This window comes from Triturus cristatus, chromosome 5_2 (genome assembly GCF_964204655.1).
Source record: "Triturus cristatus chromosome 5_2, aTriCri1.1, whole genome shotgun sequence".
Lineage (NCBI taxonomy): Eukaryota > Metazoa > Chordata > Amphibia > Caudata > Salamandridae > Triturus > Triturus cristatus.
The window spans coordinates 960,036,766-960,057,516 of NC_140588.1; the positions used below are offsets into that span (position 1 = coordinate 960,036,766).

At 46.3% G+C, this 20,751-nt stretch overlaps 1 protein-coding gene and 1 long non-coding RNA gene across 3 annotated transcripts in view; one reads left to right on the plus strand and one right to left on the minus strand.

Moving 5' to 3' along the window:
• Positions 1–20,751, minus strand: part of LOC146829470 (synaptotagmin-like protein 2) — a 704,022-nt gene that overhangs the window by 183,999 nt on the left and 499,272 nt on the right. The gene's annotated exons all lie outside the window — the stretch shown is intronic.
• LOC146829471 (uncharacterized) lies at positions 1,371–8,225 on the plus strand. The gene is made up of 2 exons (XR_014962265.1): positions 1,371–1,502; positions 4,879–8,225. It is a non-coding gene; the product is annotated as an uncharacterized LOC146829471 (long non-coding RNA).

The window sequence follows — 20,751 nt, forward strand, 5'->3', positions numbered from 1 at the left end:
TCCTTGACATTACAATCACAAAAGAAAACGGAAAGCTGGAAACATGTACTTACCATACGCCAACAGCGAACAATAACTTGCTCAGGTTCGAAAGTTTTCACCCTAGAGCGCTTAGGGAAAATTTACCCTATGGACAGTACCTGAGACTTAGACGGAATTGTAGCAAACTCCGTGATTATAAAATCCAGGCCACTGACCTCTCTTACAAACTTTCTGAGAGGGGTTATCCTGAGAGGATATTGAATAGATGTCAAAAACGAGCAAGGAATCAACATCGGGATGTCCTTTTGGAAACTAGAAGTACCACAAGAAATGAGATCTCCTTAACGTGCGTCACTACATACAGCGCGATTTCTAACCAAGTGACCCGTTCGATAAACAAACACTGGGGGATCCTTCTAACTGGTGACAAACACTGGGAAAAAACGCTATTTTCTTTTAAGACGGCTAGGAGTCTTAGAGATCTACTAGTAACCACCCGCCCTCGGAATAAAATACAGGATAAGACGTCCACAGTGCTGAATGCATGGGGCTTACCCAACATTGTGGGCCACTATCCCTGTGATGATTGCAGCGTGGGCCATCTCACCACCGCTACAAAGTCTTTGAACCTTGAATCTGGTAAGGTTTAGACATTATGGGCACACACAAACTGCAACAGCACCAACGTTGTATACCTTAGAACTTGCCCCTGTGGTTTGCAATACGTTGGTATGACTGGTAGAAAAATTAAACAAAGAATCTGTGAACATCGCAGTACAGTCAGATGTAAAAAAACAACAACTAAACTGACAGAGCATTTTCTCCAGCTAAACCATACCACCAACGATATGAGATGGACTATCATTGAACAAGTGAATCCGAACGAACTGACTCATTAACGACTCTTTGAAAAAGAGCAACGTTGGATTTACAGGTTGTCCTTAAACAAATATGGGCTGAATGACAATGTGCCGTGGAATTCGGTAAAACAGCGGTGAATTCCTATCTTCGAACTACAGATACTCTTCAGCTCCATTATTGCTGGCTGGCTTCTTTGTTCTCCCTCCACACTGTTTTCCTACACACTGAGTCACATGTAGGTAGCCTTTAAAGCTTAGGGACCTCACTATCCCATTACCATGGCCCTCTTGGTTGTTTATCAACCATGGTGCACAGTGTAGATAATAAGGTCTAGTCATGGCGATATTGTACCTTTTCCTTTTGATTTTGTCCTCCGTGGTTGTGTTTCTAATGACTTGCGATCACACATTACTTTGTAGATACAGGATGGCGGTGCAGAATTATGGGAATACTCCTTTAACAATACTATCATCATCAGCTGTATCTTGACCACGCCCCCACTTTGGACACGATCGCGTGATGACATCACTAGTCACGAGACACGGAACACAATTGCAGTCCCCGGTTCATAAGTGAACAGAGACGCCAACTGCTGGATCCTCGGGATTCCGTGAAGGGCTTTATCCTAGGCAGACTTGCGGGTGGTATGGCTTGGCATAGTAAGTAACAGCTGCAGGTGGGCGACGCTCTTTTCGCTTAAAATATTTTTGCTAGCATTATTGGCGATTTATGATGTCGGAATCATTTTTACCCACAGAGCGTGACTAGAGCCAGTACCCTCCCCACGGTCTCCATGAAGTGAGGCTGCAAGAAGCCTTTAGTGAGCATTGCCCTCCCATTTTTAATTTTTCAATTTTCTGTTTCAATTCCCGTTTTCTTGGTTATGTCCCGGTTGTAACTTCGGTTTCAATACTTTTTCTCCCTGCACGAGTGGTGCTTTCACTCCTGAATGACTCCCATTATCTAGCACATGCTCATCATCTGGTTGAGCATTAATGGCACCCACATTTGACTGTTTCTGTGGGTCTGTATAGGGTGGTTGCACTTCTGGCTTCCATTTTAAACTACCTCGAGGATGCGGACCCGGATATGCACTTACCTGTCTTAACTGCGATACGTGTGCTTGACTTTGCATATTCCACGGTGTATGAATGCAAGTACCACACATGTAGTAACTGCTCAGATCGTCATACAGTATTAATATGTACTTTTATGTGATTGTTTATTTGTTTTTCAGATTGTTACTCTCTGTAATGGAAGAGAGGCCTCCATACGCGAGTACACGATATGGTTCACAAGTGACTCAGAGTTCAGGTGCACCTTAGCGTATGCACACCGCTTGGGTCATCCCACTTGGTCCTGAAAAATACCTAGTACTGTCACCTACAGGTTGAAACATGTAGACCATCACTCACTTTTGATACCACAGGCCATTTAAGCCTCCCAGGGTATCACACGCTTCTTTTTAATCTTGTCTTATTGACCTGCATTAACAATTTAGGGAGTACAATAAAGACAATTTTAAACCACTTTTCAATCACTTGCACTTTTGTCGAAAAATCAGCTCCACTGAAATCAGGTGTTGAAGCCCACCCGGGTAACATTTGGTTACTCGGGTGGGACCCCTATGGTGGGTCACCAATTAGGTTGGTGAGTGAGGGGTCTTTTTCTAAGAAAGGAACAATCTTTCCTTTTTCCCCTTCTGTGGTACCTAGCGGATTTCAACACTGATTTCCTCGGAGAATTACTCCCTCTATTGTTTACTTAATCATTTTAGGTATACATTTGAAGTGCACAGTATTCTTTCGGATATAAACTGAAAAGAGAAAACCTATTTAATTGACATATATTGAGGATGTATTCATTATTTGGAAAGGGTCTCAACAGGAGTTGGAATTGAATATTCAAACAAGTTGTTCTTCGCATAATAGATTAAAATTCATATTGAGAATCAGCACATTTTACAATCATTATTTGGATCTCAACCTTATCAGAAAATCAATGGTTAGGTTTGCTATTAACCAAATAAACCGATACAAACAGTACTCTACTCTACTCACGTTTTCATTCTTCTTTAAAATAATTTTTTTGGGATATAGTCACAAATTTGTGTTGAAAGTTTTTTTAAACTAATAGTCATGTTACAAAAGATGAAGTGAATGTGGATGTCTAATGAGAGTACTGCTGAATTCAATTTGAAAATTAATCTTTTACAAGGACTAAGCTTTTGACTTCTAAGTCAAAACAGTCTGTATCCATCCTTTCCATTCATTCGAAAAAAAATCAAATTCATAGAACTGAAACTCTGGTCATTAATTTCAAGTGGTAATGAACCATTTTTTAAAGAGCCACTTTTTTTGATTCCACAGATTTAGAACTATCAAAAACATCATACCTACATCTTGATTTAAAACAAATCATGCCCATTCTACTAGTCAATAAACGTTACAAGGAGACACATAGCTGTATATAAACTGAAGCAATATTTCAACAAGCAGTGGTAAAGGCTGTAGACCTGGCCTTCACAAGCTAGTGCAGCAGCTGTTTTACTTTAAAGCATGCATATGCCACCAATTAAAAAGAATACAAAATAAAATTTGCTGGTACTTGACCTTGGTGGCCATATGCTTCGGATACAAATTTTAATTAAAAATATAGTTAATCATCACATGCAATGTTGATAAAACAGTCAGTGCAAGTGCTTTTTAGCATGCAAGTGTTATTTGAGACAGGTATTAAACACCCTTTTAATTTTAGTGCACTTCATAGGAAAGTAATATTCTTATTTACATAAATAAAAGGTACTGTGTTATTCCTTTTATTTTTTTACTCCTCAAAAAGAGGAGTAAATAATAAAAAAAAAAGGATATATGGAAAGAAAAAAAGCACTGGCACAGTAAATAATGGTCCCACTATTCTGGGACTTAAGCACTCTTCTTTTTAGCCAAAACACCTGAATAATCAGGCAAAATTCCATCACTCACAATCCTAGAGAGCCAGTTGCTGAAGTAGGCTGGCCCTTTGCTTTATCCTGTAAGCTGTGGGGGGTGAAAGCAAAATGTGAATGATAACTGAGCAGACCAGTCAATGAAAAGGGCTGACGTCAAGCCCTCCTCTTTTTGCATACATGCAGTTATTTTTTATGTAGGATTTATTTTTATTACATGAAGCTGGGGAGACATCTAGTAAAATTTCAAGGCCAGACCTAAAAAACACAGACGAAGCTGAAAATCATCATCTACATTAAGCAGTGCCTATTAAAACACAGAGTTTCACAAAATGCAACATAGTACAATGCATTTATTTGATCAAATGACCGCGCAAACCCCTTTAAACGGGGAGTACTATGCACAAGCAAACAAAGTGGAACAAACACTGTAGAAATATTTGCAACAAAGTACTTTCTTCAACTCTTAAAGCTATAAGTATGGCTCCATAGCTGAATGCTAACAAATTGTTACTAAAAAAAGGAAGCTAACGATCAATATTTTTTAAACAAGATTTTCCCAAAAGGGTCGAAAAAATTAAGGTTATTTTGTATAATTGTGTTTTGTTGATATCATTTACTTGTTACAGCGACCACTGACATGGTAGATAGCTACACTTGCTACTCTCGTTTAGTAAAAAGCAAAAATATATATATTTATATGTGTTGCTTTTCTAACATGGCAGGATGCTATCAGTCACTTGGAAAAAAGTTAGGTGATGGAGACAATGTGTCAAATTATTAACTTAAAGAACTTGATTGTGTAAATGAACTTTAAAGCCAAAATGTCCTTTCTTTTTTTAAATTCAAGATACATTTTATTAATGTTTTACCTAAGTAAGATATAGGTACAGTAAAGATATATGGAGGAAAGAAAAACACTTTCCCGTGGGGGTATCATAATAGGCAGTTCAGATCAATATTATAGTTTCGGGTGGGAAAAAACGTAGGAAAAAACTGCGTGTATTGTAAATGGTGTGTGTTATCGTAGGCTCTGTGCCAAAATGTCCCTTCTTAACATTTAACACACGTTTATTTTTTGTTCATAGATTCATTCTCCTAATGAAGGGATGTGAGCTGAAATGCAATGTGACAACGAATTCTTTAGTTCCATGTTCCTTGATGTGGAGGATGGAACACTGAAGTGTCACCGAGATGCTTTGGAACAAGAAGATCTTCCTTTGAACTGCAAAGATGCTCTTCTTTCAAGGGTGTACACACACTCCATGGCAGGAAACATTCCTCTTGAGTTGCTCTGGTACAGGAAGCCTAACACCATACTATCTTTTGTCTGGATGAATGGAGGAAAGAAAAAGAAGGATAGCGGTGACTGGAGGGTGAACGACTTGAGAAAGATTGAGAAAAGAATTCCTTACTTTTGTTGCCTGCTTTCTCTGATGAAAGAAATGGAAGGTTTGATGAGAAAAAACTACTAGAAGCACGAAGATTGCTGTTGGTGAAGTCAGAATTCACGATCTGTGTGGCATGAAGGACAGTTCCGAGTTATTGTACCTATTCACTTAATACAATTGTTAAACAATCTTGTGAAGACAGAAGACTTGTGTATTTGGAATCTTAATAGAGTTTTGATGGTTGAACTAAGTTATGCATGGGAGCTATCCTTACCATAGAGGAAAGCAAGAAGATGGGACCCATGATGAAACCTATTTCATTTCACTGTTGAGTTTGGTAGGCCTTGGAACAGGGATTTGGCGCCATGCAGATGCAAGACCACAAGGGCTTGAATGGCAGTTCTTAAGTCGTTTTCTGGGAGTGAGGAGGAGAAATAGATGTTCTCATCAGCAAGGTGTCTTTAGACCATAGCCAGCAGGTATTAGAGGTCACCTCAAATCTGTAGAAAGTCAGCAGATCAGAGCAGATATGTAATTTTTTCACATTAACATTGTGCCTTGAAGTCACCACTAGCCTTAGATAAAGGAATTATATTATGGTATGTTTTGGCTTACTAACGGTACAATTCCTCTATGGCAAATTTCTAGAGTGTATCTTTCAAGAAATTGATTATTTATCACTAAGGAGCTGGATCCTTACTGACGTAAAGTGTCCTTGCTTGCTTTGCCAAAGAGTGCGAGCGCAGCAGATTCATCCTGCTCTGTGCACGTTTAGCATGACTGGAAGCAGCATGAATGAGTTAAAGTCACAAGTACCATGAAGGACCTAAGGTGTGCAGTACTGCCAAAGTGCTTATCATAAGCAACATTAGTCTTCTATTTGCCAAATGTTGTTGATACTCTTGTTGAGTTTTTGGACAGTTTTGGCTCCAAAAGCCCCTGTAGATACTGTTGTTGAGGTTTTGGATCTGTTTAGTTCCAAAAGCTGCTATGTTTGAGCTTTTTTTTAGTCTGACTACTAGCATCTGCTGAGAATGACAGCTGCTGATAGGAGCGGAGTGCTTACTACCAAATACAGGTGGCCGTTAAAGTCTTTGACCCCCTTATTGGCAAAACATCTATCAAGGTTAGGGAAACACCATAACAAATTATATGATTTTAACAGAGTTACCCTGACCTCTGACCTGAACAAATCAACAAAACAAAACAAAACAAGCATTGGCAAATCTGTGAGGGTTTAATGTGCTAACACATGCAACATAAGTCCATATAAACCAGGCAACTTTAAGAAATGGATTACTGTCTATATTAAAGCCTCCCTTGGACACAGATCATACTGTCAGTAAGATCAGAAACAGCGATGGAATGGCGGCTCGTGCTATGTGTTCGCCTTTCTTTTCCCTTGATGAACAATAAGCTCTCACACACACGCTTTTTTTGTGCTGCATATATTTTGCTTACCCTGCTGCACTTTTGCTGGCGTGTTGAGGTGCTGGCTTGTTACTCCTCTTTCTGACCCTCTGCTTGCTGGGAAAAACATACTGAACAGAAGCAGCATTTGTGATTCGTCCTTTGTGAAGCAGCATTATGGATTTAAAACAGGCTCCAACTGGCTTACACACGTGGCTTTGTTTTAGGGTGTGCTCTTGTTTTCAACATATGTGAGCACTCCAAGTGTTCCTCCACAACTTGTCACCCTAGTGCTACTTTATTCGATGTACTTGAATAAACATGTAGAATGTTAATTGCCCCACAGTCTTTCCAGCTGAACCAGGTATTCAGAAGTTTTAATGGAAACAGTGGTTCATGACTTTCGACAGCTATTTAATTGCAATCGATGGTACAAAGTTGAACCCATAAGGAAATTAGCTCTTCTTTATACTTGCTTAGGTTCAGAAGGACAATGCTTCTTTGATAATCTACCACTGGCGAGTCAAACATCTGAAGTTGATTGGGATGTTTACATTGAGGCATGAATCCATTGACAATTGTTTGGAAGAACTTCACATTTTGGAATCTACTTCTAAATTTAAGGGTAACAAATATTTTTATTGGTAGTTAATTGTTACAAAAAAAGAACTCAGGAAAAAGTACTGTGTTGCAAGAATGCCAGCCTAAATGAAACTTTAGAAATTGCAAGAGTCATTTAAAGATCAGTACTGACATCCAAGGAATTGAATAAATGCTAAATTGTTTCTGATGTGGAAAACGTTAATGCTAATAATGTAAAACTCAAGTTTGGTTCTGCGCATAAAAAAGATAGCGTTGTTACAAGTGTGTGCTTCAGATGTGGATTCAATACTTGCATGACAAAATTTGAAGGGTGTCTAGCGGTTTGGAAAACTTGCTTATAATGTAAAAAAAAAGAAATCTGAGATTTTGCAAGACTATATAAGGATATTCAGAAGGTGGCATTGGTTACAGACTGTAATGTCTCAACTAAACCCAAGGATAATGCTGAGCAAGCGACAGCAGGGGTGTGTTGTCTATCAAAATGGTGGATCCTATTAGAGGTGTGGATGCATTCTTCAATATCTGAGTTGGTAATGTTGAGGTGGAAGTCATGGTGTAGTCCTGCTCTTTAATTACTTTTGTGACTGATTAATTATTTTTGAAAGAATGTAGTACGATTTGCATTTTGTCTCCTGACATTCGTACCGAAGCTTCTGGAGGTCGCAGTATAGACAGGATGGCTTACTTTCCTGAAAGAATCTCATACAAGGTCAGCTCAATTTATACTAAAATGTATGTTGCTAAGAGGGGTTACAATATATTGGGTTGAAGGAAACATTGGAATAGTACTAGCATGCCCAAATTCATAAGCTGAGGTTCCTATCCAATCTAAGTCACTTCAGGAGTTGTTGAAGGAACATAAAACCTAGTTTGAGGACAGACTGGGAACTGTAAAGGGCTATGAACACTAAGTTATTCTGAAAGAATATGCCAACTGGTGGTACATAAGGTTTGCTGTATTCCATTGAGTATCAGGAGTCGACTGAAGCAACATTTAAACAAGTTGTGTGCAAATAAAGTTATAGAACCAATTGACTCCTCTCAATGGATCTCTCCAATGGTTATGACCAACAAGAAAACAGGTAACATAAGACTCGTTGTTGACCTCAGGTCTTTTAACAAAAACGTTTCGGTAGATTGTTTTCCACTGCCTAAAATTCAAGAGATATTGGCTCAGTTGGGAGTGGGGGGCTCAATTTCTTTCTTCTCTTGATTTGAGAACCGCTTATCATCAGGTGGAACTTGCAGAAGGTTCACGTTCTTTAATGGCTTTTAACACTCCTTTTGGTGTGGCTAGGTTTCTATGCATGCCATTCGGGCAGGCCTTGGCAGCATCTGCCTTTCAGAAATTGATGTTCAAACATTTTGAGGATTTTAAGAATGTAATTGCATACCAAAATTATATTCTTGTTTTCTCTGACACTGTAGAAGATCAAGTGCGGGAGTTAGGAAGTGTGTTGGACATTTGGAAACACAATAAATTGACTGTGTGAAAGGATAGATGTAAGTTCCTTGTCGGAGAAACAGATTTTTTGGGTCATCACATCTCAGGAGTGGGAAATCAAACAGAAGCAGATTTAGTAGTTGCTGTTAAGAGTAGCCCTGCACCTAGTGATAAGGATCAGTTAGGATCGTTCCGAGGGTTGTGTGAGTACTACTCATGCTTCATAGAAACATTTGTGCTAGAAACTGAACCTCTGAGAAGACTCATCTGCATGGGGGTGAAGTATGCTTGGGGTATGGAGCAAACTGAAGCATTTGAGTATATGAAAAATCACATTGTCAACGCTCCATCTCTTCATGCTTTCAAGGATGAGGCACAATTTATTGTGACGGTTGATGCTAGTGGGGTTGGTTTGCGAGCAGTGCTCACTCAGTTAGTGGAAGGAAAAGAGTTCACCATGGCTTTTGCCTCAAAATGCCTTTTCAATGCAGAGCGTAACTGCAGCACTGTTAGACCTGTCAGCCCTTTGGCAGTTCCCTCCTCATTTTATAATTCTTTTTATGTCCCTTTTCACCTTCTCATTTTTTTGTCTACTAAACTTTTTGGGTGTAGACGTAGAGGCTCTGGGCGCCCCATTCTCACTAATTGAGGGTGAGGTGCAAGGTGTCTCACTAAAATGGAAGAGGGGATTTAGTGTTGTCACAAAATGGTGGATTAAACTGTCACCCTAGGACCTGGGCCATAGACTATCATGAGGGGTTCCGGAACCTTCTGGACCACTCTGGTCAGTCAGGGCCCAGGTTATAAATAGGGGTGAGGTAGGTCGGCCATTTTAGGTTGATAGGTGGGCTGTGAGGTAGACAGGAGTAAGGCATCTGAGTGGGGAGGTGGCTGCGCTAGAGAGGGAAATTGATAGTTCTGAGGTTCTGCGATCCTTCCCTCCTCAGCCGATACCACCCTCGACCTTTTGACCTGTCCCTGTCCCCGGCCACTGTCTGAGGTCACCTTTACCCAGGACGCTCCTACTTAATCAGGACCTCTGAAGAGAGTCAGGGAAGCGAGACCCCCCTCCTGGACTATCACTCCTACATCCTGGTAGACCCCTGGGATACTGGACTCCAGAACTATCGACTGATCATCCTCCTGACAGAGAGGAAGGAGACTTGGCTGTAGTCCCCAGGAGTTGGCTTATCAATGTGACCGCCTGGGTGTGCAGATCGCCTGTTTAACTTTGACCCCCCCCCCCCCGTCACGAACCTTAGTTGGGAACACTCACTGCCGCGGACCCGGATCTAGAAGTGTCCCTGAAGTCTCTGGGGGCCTTGTGGGGAGATCTGGGGCTCTAGTGTGCCAGTTGCCGGCCAGCGACGCAGCCGGGAGTGTGAGGAGGCTGCGCTGAGGAAACGGGGGCTGTGTCGAGCTCTGAAGCGGCCGGACTAGTGTCACGTGACGGGGTTTTGGAGCGCCGCCCCCGCCGCTCCTGGATGAGTGAGGAAGCCGCGCCCCCCGAGAGCCGCGCTGCTCCTGGCGGCGTCGGGTGCGCCTCTAGTCGAAGCGGAGGCTCGAAGTACTGGTGTCGGGGGTGTGAGGACAACGAAGAGCTGAGGACAACCTCCCCCCGGCGCTGAACTCCGCCAGAGACCGTTACTGAGGTGAGGCCGACGGACTGGGAGGGGAAGCGCTGTGGAGCGGGGCCTTGGCTCACTTGGGAGCCTGCAAGTCGCAAAGATCCCGGGGAGGCGGGCGGAAGAAAAAGGTCCCTGGTTTCGCCCTCCCTGAGGAGAACCCCCTTGAATGTCGGGTTTCAGTAGAAATTAGCCAGGAACTCGGCCCCTGCCTCCGTGAAGCACCCCGTGAAGCACCCCGTGAGGAGGAAGCCAGGCATAGTGTAAGCTGGGCCTCCTGGGGGTAACTTTCAACAAGAGGACAAGAACTGACAGCCTGCATAAGACTATCCCTGGTACATCAGAGTAAAGAGCGTAGTGCATCCAACTGTTTCCGAGCGCATTGGGGGATGTGAGAATAGCGCTGGGGGTGCCCTTATCGTGTATACCCTGGAGGAAACTTGCTAGAGTAACAATCTGGTCCCAAAGACCTTGTAGGATCTTGAAATAGCTGTAATGTACTCATCTGCCTTGAAGATTGTACAGAATATATAACCATTTGATTGCCAGTGGGATGTACATGATAAACGTGGTACTGTAATTGGGGCTGGAATTTAAGGCGCTGGGTTACATTATCCTGTGTTGATGAATTATCTGCCAATCTGATGTTGACTAGTATTACCATTTAGAACATAATGCAATGTTGTGAAACTGGAATGTAGAGGATAAAAACCAAATTGATTCATTTGGAAAGGGAAGATAAACTTTTCTACCTTTTTTCTAAAAAAAGTACAGTGTAGTGTCCTTTCTTTTGGGTGGTGCTGCGCAAGATTGTGAGCTGAGTAGGATGCAAGCATGAAAGGCCAAGTGGAGATGTTAGTCTGTTGACCTGGGCCAAGCTACCCCTAGGACATAGGTCCAACAAGTTGGTGCTCAGCGGTGGGATCGTTATTCAGTGCCTGCATCCGCTTGGCAGCAGTTTTGCGCGCAACACCACCTACACTGTATTGTTTTGACTGGAGTTTTCTCCAGATTATTTCTTAATTGGAGATTTTTAAAATTGTCCTGTGGATTCTCTTTCTTGAGTAAAGTTCTTGTTAACTGTGTTGGGGTCCCATCTGGCAGGATGGAATTCGAATTGGGTAGGCTGGAGGAGTATACAGTGGCCCAGTTGAAGGAGTTCTGCCAGGAACGGGGGGTATTCTTTAAGCAGGGGGCAAAGAAGACAGAGCTCCAGGCAAGCTTAAGAGCCTGGGTTATGGCCCACCCTAGCGGGAAACGGGAAGAAGAACCAGGACTAGATCTCCTAGAAGAACCGGAAGTCCTTCTACCCCCTGGGAGCGGTAATATGGACGTGGGGTCCAGGGCCCCATCAAGAGTGGGAAGTAGCGCCTCGGGGGGGAGCCTGTCCTCTGCTGACCTAGTTGATCGGAGGGAAGAGAGACAGCTTAGAATGGATCTGGCCCGGTTGGAAAAGGAGAGGGAGGAGAGGAAGTTCCTCCACGAGCTTCGCTTAAAAGAGTTAGAGCTCAAAGCCCTTCAACTTGGAACCCCCAGCAGTCCTAATGGTGGCAGCATACCGAGAGAAGTCTCGAGAGAGTCCAGGCCCTACCTGCCCAAAGACGTGGTTGCTAGCTATGGCATAGGGGATGATATTGTAAAATGGCTGGCTGCCTATGAGGTTTCTCTAAGAGCCCATGGGGTCCCTGAAGCCCAGTGGGGGGGTGGCCTGTATAGGTATATGCCTCCGGTGGGGAGGGATGCCTTGTTAGCGCTAGAACAGCCAGACCAGACCAGGTACCCCGTCATGAAGGTAGCCCTAGTAAGGAAATTCGGACTGACCCCTGAAAAATTTAGGCAGAGGTTTCGGGGCAGTCAGAAGTTGTCCACTCAGAATTGGGTGGACTTCTTGGATTATGCCAGGAAGGCCTTAGAGGGCTGGGTGCAGGGCAGTGATGTCAAGGACTATGAGGGACTGTACAATTTAATTTTAAAGGAGCACCTCCTAGAGAAAAGTTTTCCAGAGCTGCGTCAGCACCTGGTAGACAGCAAGCTAACTAATCCCAGGAAGCTTGCGGAGGAGGCGGATATCTGGGCGAGTACCCGGGTATCCTCAAAAGGGACTGGAGGGAATTTCCAAAGGACTGGACAGGGCGCCCCCCAGAAGACAGAGGGGGGAGACAAAAAGAGGGAGTTCTCTAAAGGTCCCCAAAAGAGTTCACCAGGGAAGGGAGTAGGATTCCCTCCTAAGGTTGGTCCCCACAAACCCCCTTATCCTGACCGTGGTCAGCAGCCTAGGGTTGTCCGATGTTACGAGTGTGGTGAGGTTGGGCACTATAAGGGGGATGCCAAGTGTCTCAAGAGACCACACCCTCCCATTGGAGGAAAGACCCCTGGGGTGGCGAGTGTAGTGCTCGGGGAGGAGTTGCCCCTAGATAAGGGAGGTGAGTGGGCAGGGCTAACCTTAGTGTCCTTAGGGGATTGTGAGATGGTTCCTAAGACCCAGATGCCCTCGAATACTACTAAGTACAGGCAATGGGTCACCATCAATGCCCAGAGGGTGGAGGCTCTGAGGGACACAGGAGCCAGCATGACTATGGTAAGGAGTCAGCTGGTGTCCCCAGAGCAGGTGGTCCCCAATGTAGTCCACCTGGTTGTGATGGCTGACAACCGAGAGGGTCACTATCCGGTGGCCCAGGTTCCCTTTGAGTGGGGAGGGGTGGCGGGTCCTCTACGAGTTGCGATCAGCCCTGCCATGCCGGTCGACTGCCTGTTGGGAAACGACCTTGAACACTCGGCGTGGAAGGAGGTTGAGTTCAGGGCCCACATGGAAATGTTGGGGACCCCTGAGTGGACGTGTGCCCACACTCGGTCCGAGACCACCCGAAAAGGGGACACACCGAGGTTGGAGCCTGGGACAAAGGCCCAACCAGCTGCCGGAAAGGGTAGACTGGGACGGGGAAAGCCTGCCCCGGCATCTGACCCTCCAAAGGTGGATGGGGCAACTAAGGTTGTCCCGGAGTCTACGGAGGGGGATGTAACGTCCCTGGAGGGCTTGCCTACCCCTGCAGACTGGCAGGTGGAGGGAGGACCTACTAGGGAAGAGTTTTGTCGGGCCCAGAAGGAGTGCCCTACCCTTGAGGGTTTACGGCGGCAGGCCGAAGCCCAGGCAGCGGGTAACGATTCGGGGAACTTCCACATATACTGGGAAGATAGACTCCTGTATAGCGAACCCAAGGCTCCGGTGCATGGTTCATCCCGGGCCTTGGTAGTTCCCCAGCGTTACCGAGCCTTCCTATTAGGACTGGCTCACGAAATACCCTTGGCAGGACACTTGGGACAAGACAAGACCTTTGCTCGACTTGTCCCTCATTTTTACTGGCCTCAGATGAGGATTACGTCCGATACTTTTTGTAGGACGTGTGTAACCTGCCAAGCTAGTGGGAAGACAGGGGTGAAGCTGAAAGCTCCCCTGGAACCACTGCCTGTCGTTGGTACCCCCTTTGAAAGGGTGGGCATCGACATTGTCGGGCCATTGGATCCACCAACATCGGCCGGTCACAGGTTTATCCTGGTTCTGGTGGATCATGCCACACGGTACCCAGAGGCTATACCTTTGAGGACCATTACTGCACCTGCGGTGGCACGGGCCCTTATGGGAATTTTTACCCGGATGGGATTCCCCAAGGAAGTGGTGTCGGACAGAGGTACCAACTTCATGTCGGCATACATGCGGGCTATGTGGAAGGAGTGTGGAGTTACTTACCGGTTCTCCACCCCTTATCACCCCCAGACTAATGGTCTGGTGGAAAGGTTTAACAAAACCTTAAAGGGCATGATCCGGAGTCTGCCCGAGGGCCTGCGGAGGAAATGGGACGTCCTCCTACCTTGTTTGCTGTTTTCGTACCGGGAGGTACCACAGAAGGGAGTGGGCTTCAGCCCCTTCGAGTTGTTGTACGGGCACCCTGTGCGTGGACCCCTCAGCCTGGTGAAGGATGGATGGGAAAAGACTCCCAGAAAACTTCCCCCGGATGTGGTGAGCTACATGCTGGCCTTTCGTAGCCAAATGGCTAGGTTGTGGAAGCAAGCTTCTGAAAACCTAGAAGCCAGCCAAACGGTCATGAAGGAATGGTATGACCGAAACGCTCACCCGGTGGAGCTGGAGCCTGGCCAGAAGGTGTGGGTGATGGAACCTGGAGAGCTTAGCGCCCTCCAGGATCGCTGGTCAGGTCCCTTTGAGGTGGTTGAGAAAAAGGGTAAGGTTACCTACGTGGTAGATCTTAAGACCCCCAGGCAGCCCCATCGGGTGCTCCATGTCAATCGCCTCAAGCCTCACCAAGAGAGACCCGAGGTCACGTTAATGATGGTGACTGATGGGTCAGAGGAAGAGGAAAGTGAACCTCTTCCTGATCTGTTTGCGTCCCAAGAGAAGGATGGATCGGTGGAGGGAGTGATCCTTTCACCGTCACTAACTCCTGAACAACGGAAGGACTGTCGCCAGGTACTGGAGCAGTTTGCTTCCTTGTTCTCCCTTATCCCGGGAAGGACTCATCTGTGTACCCATGACGTGGACACGGGACAGCCCACCTGTGAAGTCCAAGTCCTACCGACTGTCGGATAAGGTGAAGGCTAGCATCCATGAGGAAGTTACCAAGATGCTAGAGCTAGGAGTGATTGAGCCTTCGAGTAGTCCCTGGTCCAGTCCGGTGGTACTGGTACCCAAAGCTGCCCCACCGGGCACTACCCCAGAACTCCGGTTCTGTGTGGATTATAGGGGACTGAATTCTGTGACAAAGACAGACGCTCATCCAATCCCAAGGGCGGATGAGCTCATTGACCGGCTGGGAGCTGCCCAATATCTCAGTACCTTTGACCTCACCTCCGGGTACTGGCAGATTTCCCTGACGGATGGAGCCAAGGAGAGGTCAGCCTTCTCCACACCCGAGGGTCACTACCAGTTCTGTGTGATGCCCTTCGGGCTCAAGAACGCCCCTGCTACGTTCCAGCGATTGGTGAACCAGGTCCTCTCTGGAATGGAAACCTTTTCAGTTGCGTACCTGGATGACATCGCTGTCTTCAGCCGCAGCTGGGAGGGTCATCTGAGTCATCTTCAGGCCGTTCTTCAGGCTTTGCAGCAGGCAGGTCTGACGATCAAGGCCAGTAAGTGCCAGATCGGGCAGGGGTCGGTAGTGTACCTCGGTCACTTGGTGGGTCGGGGCAAGGTGCAACCCCTCCAGGCCAAGATCGAAACCATCATGGCCTGGGAACCCCCCAAGACACAGACAGAGGTTCGGGCCTTCTTGGGCCTCACTGGTTACTACCGACGCTTTGTCAAGGGATACGGAACCATCGTGGCCCCCTTGACTGAGCTCACTTCCAAAAAGCACCCTCGACGGGTGATCTGGACCGAGGGATGTCAACAAGCTTTTGACACCTTGAAAAAGGCCATGTGTGCGGCACCTGTTCTCAGGGCCCCTGACTTCGCTAAGGAGTTCATTGTCCAGACAGACGCGTCGGAGCACGGTATTGGAGCAGTGCTGTCGCAACTTAATGATGAGGGTCTAGACCAACCGGTGGTTTTCCTATCTAGGAGACTACTCCCCCGGGAACAGAGGTGGAGTGCAATTGAGAGGGAAGCTTTTGCGGTGGTGTGGGCTCTGAAGAAGCTGCGGCCATACCTGTTTGGCTCGCACTTCCTGGTTCAGACCGACCACCGGCCCCTTAGGTGGCTGATGCAAATGAGGGGCGAGAATCCCAAGCTGTTGAGGTGGTCCATTTCCCTACAGGGGATGGACTTTAGGGTGGAACATCGCCCAGGAGTGGACCACGCCAATGCTGACGGTCTCTCCAGGTATTTCCGCCTTAGTGAAGAGGACTCCCAAGGGGTTGGGTAGCTCTCCCCACTTTCAGCTGGGGGGGACGCGTGTTAGACCTGTCAGCCCTTTGGCAGTTCCCTCCTCATTTTATAATTCTTTTTATGTCCCTTTTCACCTTCTCATTTTTTTGTCTACTAAACTTTTTGGGTGTAGACGTAGAGGCTCTGGGCGCCCCATTCTCACTAATTGAGGGTGAGGTGCAAGGTGTCTCACTAAAATGGAAGAGGGGATTTAGTGTTGTCTCAAAATGGTGGATTAAACTGTCACCCTAGGACCTGGGCCATAGACTATCATGAGGGGTTCCGGAACCTTCTGGACCACTCTGGTCAGTCAGGGCCCAGGTTATAAATAGGGGTGAGGTAGGTCGGCCATTTTAGGTTGATAGGTGGGCTGTGAGGTAGACAGGAGTAAGGCATCTGAGTGGGGAGGTGGCTGCGCTAGAGAGGGAAATTGATAGTTCTGAGGTTCTGCGATCCTTCCCTCCTCAGCCGATACCACCCTCGACCTTTTGACCTGTCCCTGTCCCCGGCCACTGTCTGAGGTCACCTTTACCCAGGACGCTCCTACTTAATCAGGACCTCTGAAGAGAGTCAGGGAAGCGAGACCCCCTCCTGGACTATCACTCCTACATCCTGGTAGACCCCTGGGATACTGGACTCCAGAACTATCGACTGATCATCCTCCTGACAGAGAGGAAGGAGACTTTGCTGTAGTCCCCAGGAGTTGGCTTATCAATGTGACCGCCTGGGTGTGCAGATCGCCTGTTTAACTTTGACCCCCCCCCCCGTCACGAACCTTAGTTGGGAACACTCACTGCCGCGGACCCGGATCTAGAAGTGTCCCTGAAGTCTCTGGGGGCCTTGTGGGGAGATCTGGGGCTCTAGTGTGCCAGTTGCCGGCCAGCGACGCAGCCGGGAGTGTGAGGAGGCTGCGCTGAGGAAACGGGGGCTGTGTCGAGCTCTGAAGCGGCCGGACTAGTGTCACGTGACGGGGTTTTGGAGCGCCGCCCCCGCCGCTCCTGGATGAGTGAGGAAGCCGCGCCCCCCGAGAGCCGCGCTGCTCCTGGCGGCGTCGGGTGCGCCTCTAGTCGAAGCGGAGGCTCGAAGTACTGGTGTCGGGGGTGTGAGGACAACGAAGAGCTGAGGACAACCTCCCCCCGGCGCTGAACTCCGCCAGAGACCGTTACTGAGGTGAGGCCGACGGACTGGGAGGGGAAGCGCTGTGGAGCGGGGCCTTGGCTCACTTGGGAGCCTGCAAGTCGCAAAGATTCCGGGGAGGCGGGCGGAAGAAAAAGGTCCCTGGTTTCGCCCTCCCTGAGGAGAACCCCCTTGAATGTCGGGTTTCAGTAGAAATTAGCCAGGAACTCGGCCCCTGCCTCCGTGAAGCACCCCGTGAAGCACCCCGTGAGGAGGAAGCCAGGCATAGTGTAAGCTGGGCCTCCTGGGGGTAACTTTCAACAAGAGGACAAGAACTGACAGCCTGCATAAGACTATCCCTGGTACATCAGAGTAAAGAGCGTAGTGCATCCAACTGTTTCCGAGCGCATTGGGGGATGTGAGAATAGCGCTGGGGGTGCCCTTATCGTGTATACCCTGGAGGAAACTTGCTAGAGTAACAATCTGGTCCCAAAGACCTTGTAGGATCTTGAAATAGCTGTAATGTACTCATCTGCCTTGAAGATTGTACAGAATATATAACCATTTGATTGCCAGTGGGATGTACATGATAAACGTGGTACTGTAATTGGGGCTGGAATTTAAGGCGCTGGGTTACATTATCCTGTGTTGATGAATTATCTGCCAATCTGATGTTGACTAGTATTACCATTTAGAACATAATGCAATGTTGTGAAACTGGAATGTAGAGGATAAAAACCAAATTGATTCATTTGGAAAGGGAAGATAAACTTTTCTACCTTTTTTCTAAAAAAAGTACAGTGTAGTGTCCTTTCTTTTGGGTGGTGCTGCGCAAGATTGTGAGCTGAGTAGGATGCAAGCATGAAAGGCCAAGTGGAGATGTTAGTCTGTTGACCTGGGCCAAGCTACCCCTAGGACATAGGTCCAACAAGCACTATAGAAAGAGAAGCTTGGGTTTGGACTATGAGACATTTTGCTATCTTTTTAGGAGAAAAGAAGTTCATTCTTGGGACTGATCACAAACCGTTAGTATAGTGATTGTCTGACAAAGATCTTAGCAGAGCCTGTCCCAGACTCATAAGTGTATTGTCCAAAATGTATGATTATAACTTTGAAGGCAAGAACATTCCAGGGGTAAGGAATTCTAGAGCAGATTTTCTTTCCAGCTGAGCTCACATGTAGTCCAGGGGTTGAGGATGTTGAGTGTGTGGTAGGATAAGTTGATGGTCTAGTTGGTGTTGATTAAGTGATTGGCTTGCAGGAATGGAAACAGCATTCTGAGCGTGGTGGTTGTCAAGTGACATTGACAAATTTTATTGTTCAATGCTGGCCAAAAGAAAGGAATTTAGAGGATGGAATTTAATTATTTCATATGGTGAAAGATGAGCTAACTATTGAAGGGGATTTGATTTTGAGGGGGAATGTGTTGATTCCGCTGTTGGATTTGCGATCACGATTGGTGAGGTTTTCTCACCAAGGTCATACAGGATTGGCAGGCACCAGGAAGAGACTTCGTACATTTTTCTGGTGGCCTGGTATGGATACCGAGGTGGAGGCATTTGTAGGCAGTTGCACAAACTGTATGGAGTCAGACAAAATGGTTTGCATGTTTAACAGTCATCTTTGTTCTGTGGAGTTATCCAAGAGTCCGTGGGAGAAGTTGGGCATGGACTTTATAGGGCCTATGTACAATCTTGCGGTTGGTATGAGATATGCTTTGGTAGTGGTAGATTATTTTTCTAAATGGGTGGATTGCACGTTTTTAAAAGATCTTAGTGCTTGTGCTTTTATAGATTGTTTAAAGGACTTGTTGTGGAGAGAGGGAGTTCCCAAGGAGTTAGTACAGACAATGGAGTCCAGGTAAAATCTAAATCATGGAGACATTTTTTTGTCTTTTGGGTTCAAGCACCTGTCGGTTGCCTTGTATAGAGCATATGGTGATGGGATGGTGGAGAGAGTGAATAGGATGTTGCAGGAAACTATACAAATGGTTGTTTTCACCGGTGGAGATGTTTTGGAGCGTGTACAGGAGAGATTGCAGAGTTATCATAATATTCCATATTCCACAACAGGTGTGTCTCCATTTGTTCTGTTGAAAGGAAGGTATTCTTCTTGTAAGCTTGATTCTGGGTGGGTGATGGAGCACACGTATATTAAAGACAAGATGTCTAATCTGGAGGAGGTACGTCTTAGGGTTGAGGGTGCCCAAGTGAAAAGCAAACAGAGGTATGATGAAGTATATAAAGTGAAGGACGTGCAGTTTCAGGTGGGGGCTGTGGTGAAGGATCAAAAGACCTCAGGGGGCTCGAAAAGACAGGTCAAAGTTTTTCCCAATTTACATGGGGTGAAGGTTTCCAAACATGACATTTAGGTGGAAGATGGCAAATGGTGGAATAAAAGAAATGCTGCGCTAGTCAGGAGGAGAACTGTGGAGGAAACTGTAAATAAAGAGGAGAATGTTGCTGAGACTTTGCAAATGGGTTGTTGGTAGCTTGATGGTGAGAATCATATAAATTGTAATGAAACTGGTTGTGTGGATGTTTGTAAGGTGCAGAGTTTGGGAGATGGGGATAGTGTAGTTGGTGTAAACAATGAAGGTCCATTGGTTGTGGGCCAGGAAGTATCTTGTTCTTTGGAGAGAAGCAGAAGACATGCATTGTACAGGATAATTCAACGATTATGTCCAGGATTAGTTTTAAGTTGTGTTGCTGTTTGATTTCATAATGGGGGGAGGGGTAAAATGTTGTAGTTTGTAATTTTTGGGAAATTTTGTTTTGCTTTTCTGCATTATGTTTATGTGTTACCTATTTTATTCTCTTTGTGCCATGTTTATTGGCTGGGTTCTAGGGTGGATTGTATGTTATATTTGCTGTTGCTTTTATGATAGAACCTTTAGTGCTGACGGTTCTCGGTGAGGGTTCCAGGCTCCTGTCATTTGATGTCTGGAGGCTAGAGCAGTCACCAGGATTTGTTGTGTGCTGTCCTGTATGTCGACTTCAAAAATAATCTTCCAACAATTTACAATCTGTTTCTGCACGTGTATGGGACATCACTGCTAGACCTGACACCATTGGCGTAGGTCTCCCCTGCATTTTTGAGTTTGCCTCCTGTGTTTTTGCTGTGTGTTGGACTCTGTTTTGCTGGTCTAGATGCTTTGGACACTTTGCCACTGCTGTTCAGTGCCCAAGTGCAAGTGCTCCCTTTGTAAATTGTTATCAATTAATCAATCAATAAATCCATTTGTAGAGCGCACTACTCACCCGCGAGGGTCTCAATGTGCTAAGGGAGGGGGAGGGGGGGGGACTGCTACTGCTCAAACAGCCAGGTCTTGAGAAGTCTCCTGAAGGTCAGCAGGTCCTGGGTCTGTCGTAGGTGGATGGGGAGGGTGTTCCATGTTTTGGCGGCGAGGTGGGAGAAAGATCTGCCGCCGTGGTTGTTTGGTGGATGCGTGGGACGGTGGCGAGGGAGAGGTCAGCGGAGCGAAGCTGGCGGTTGGG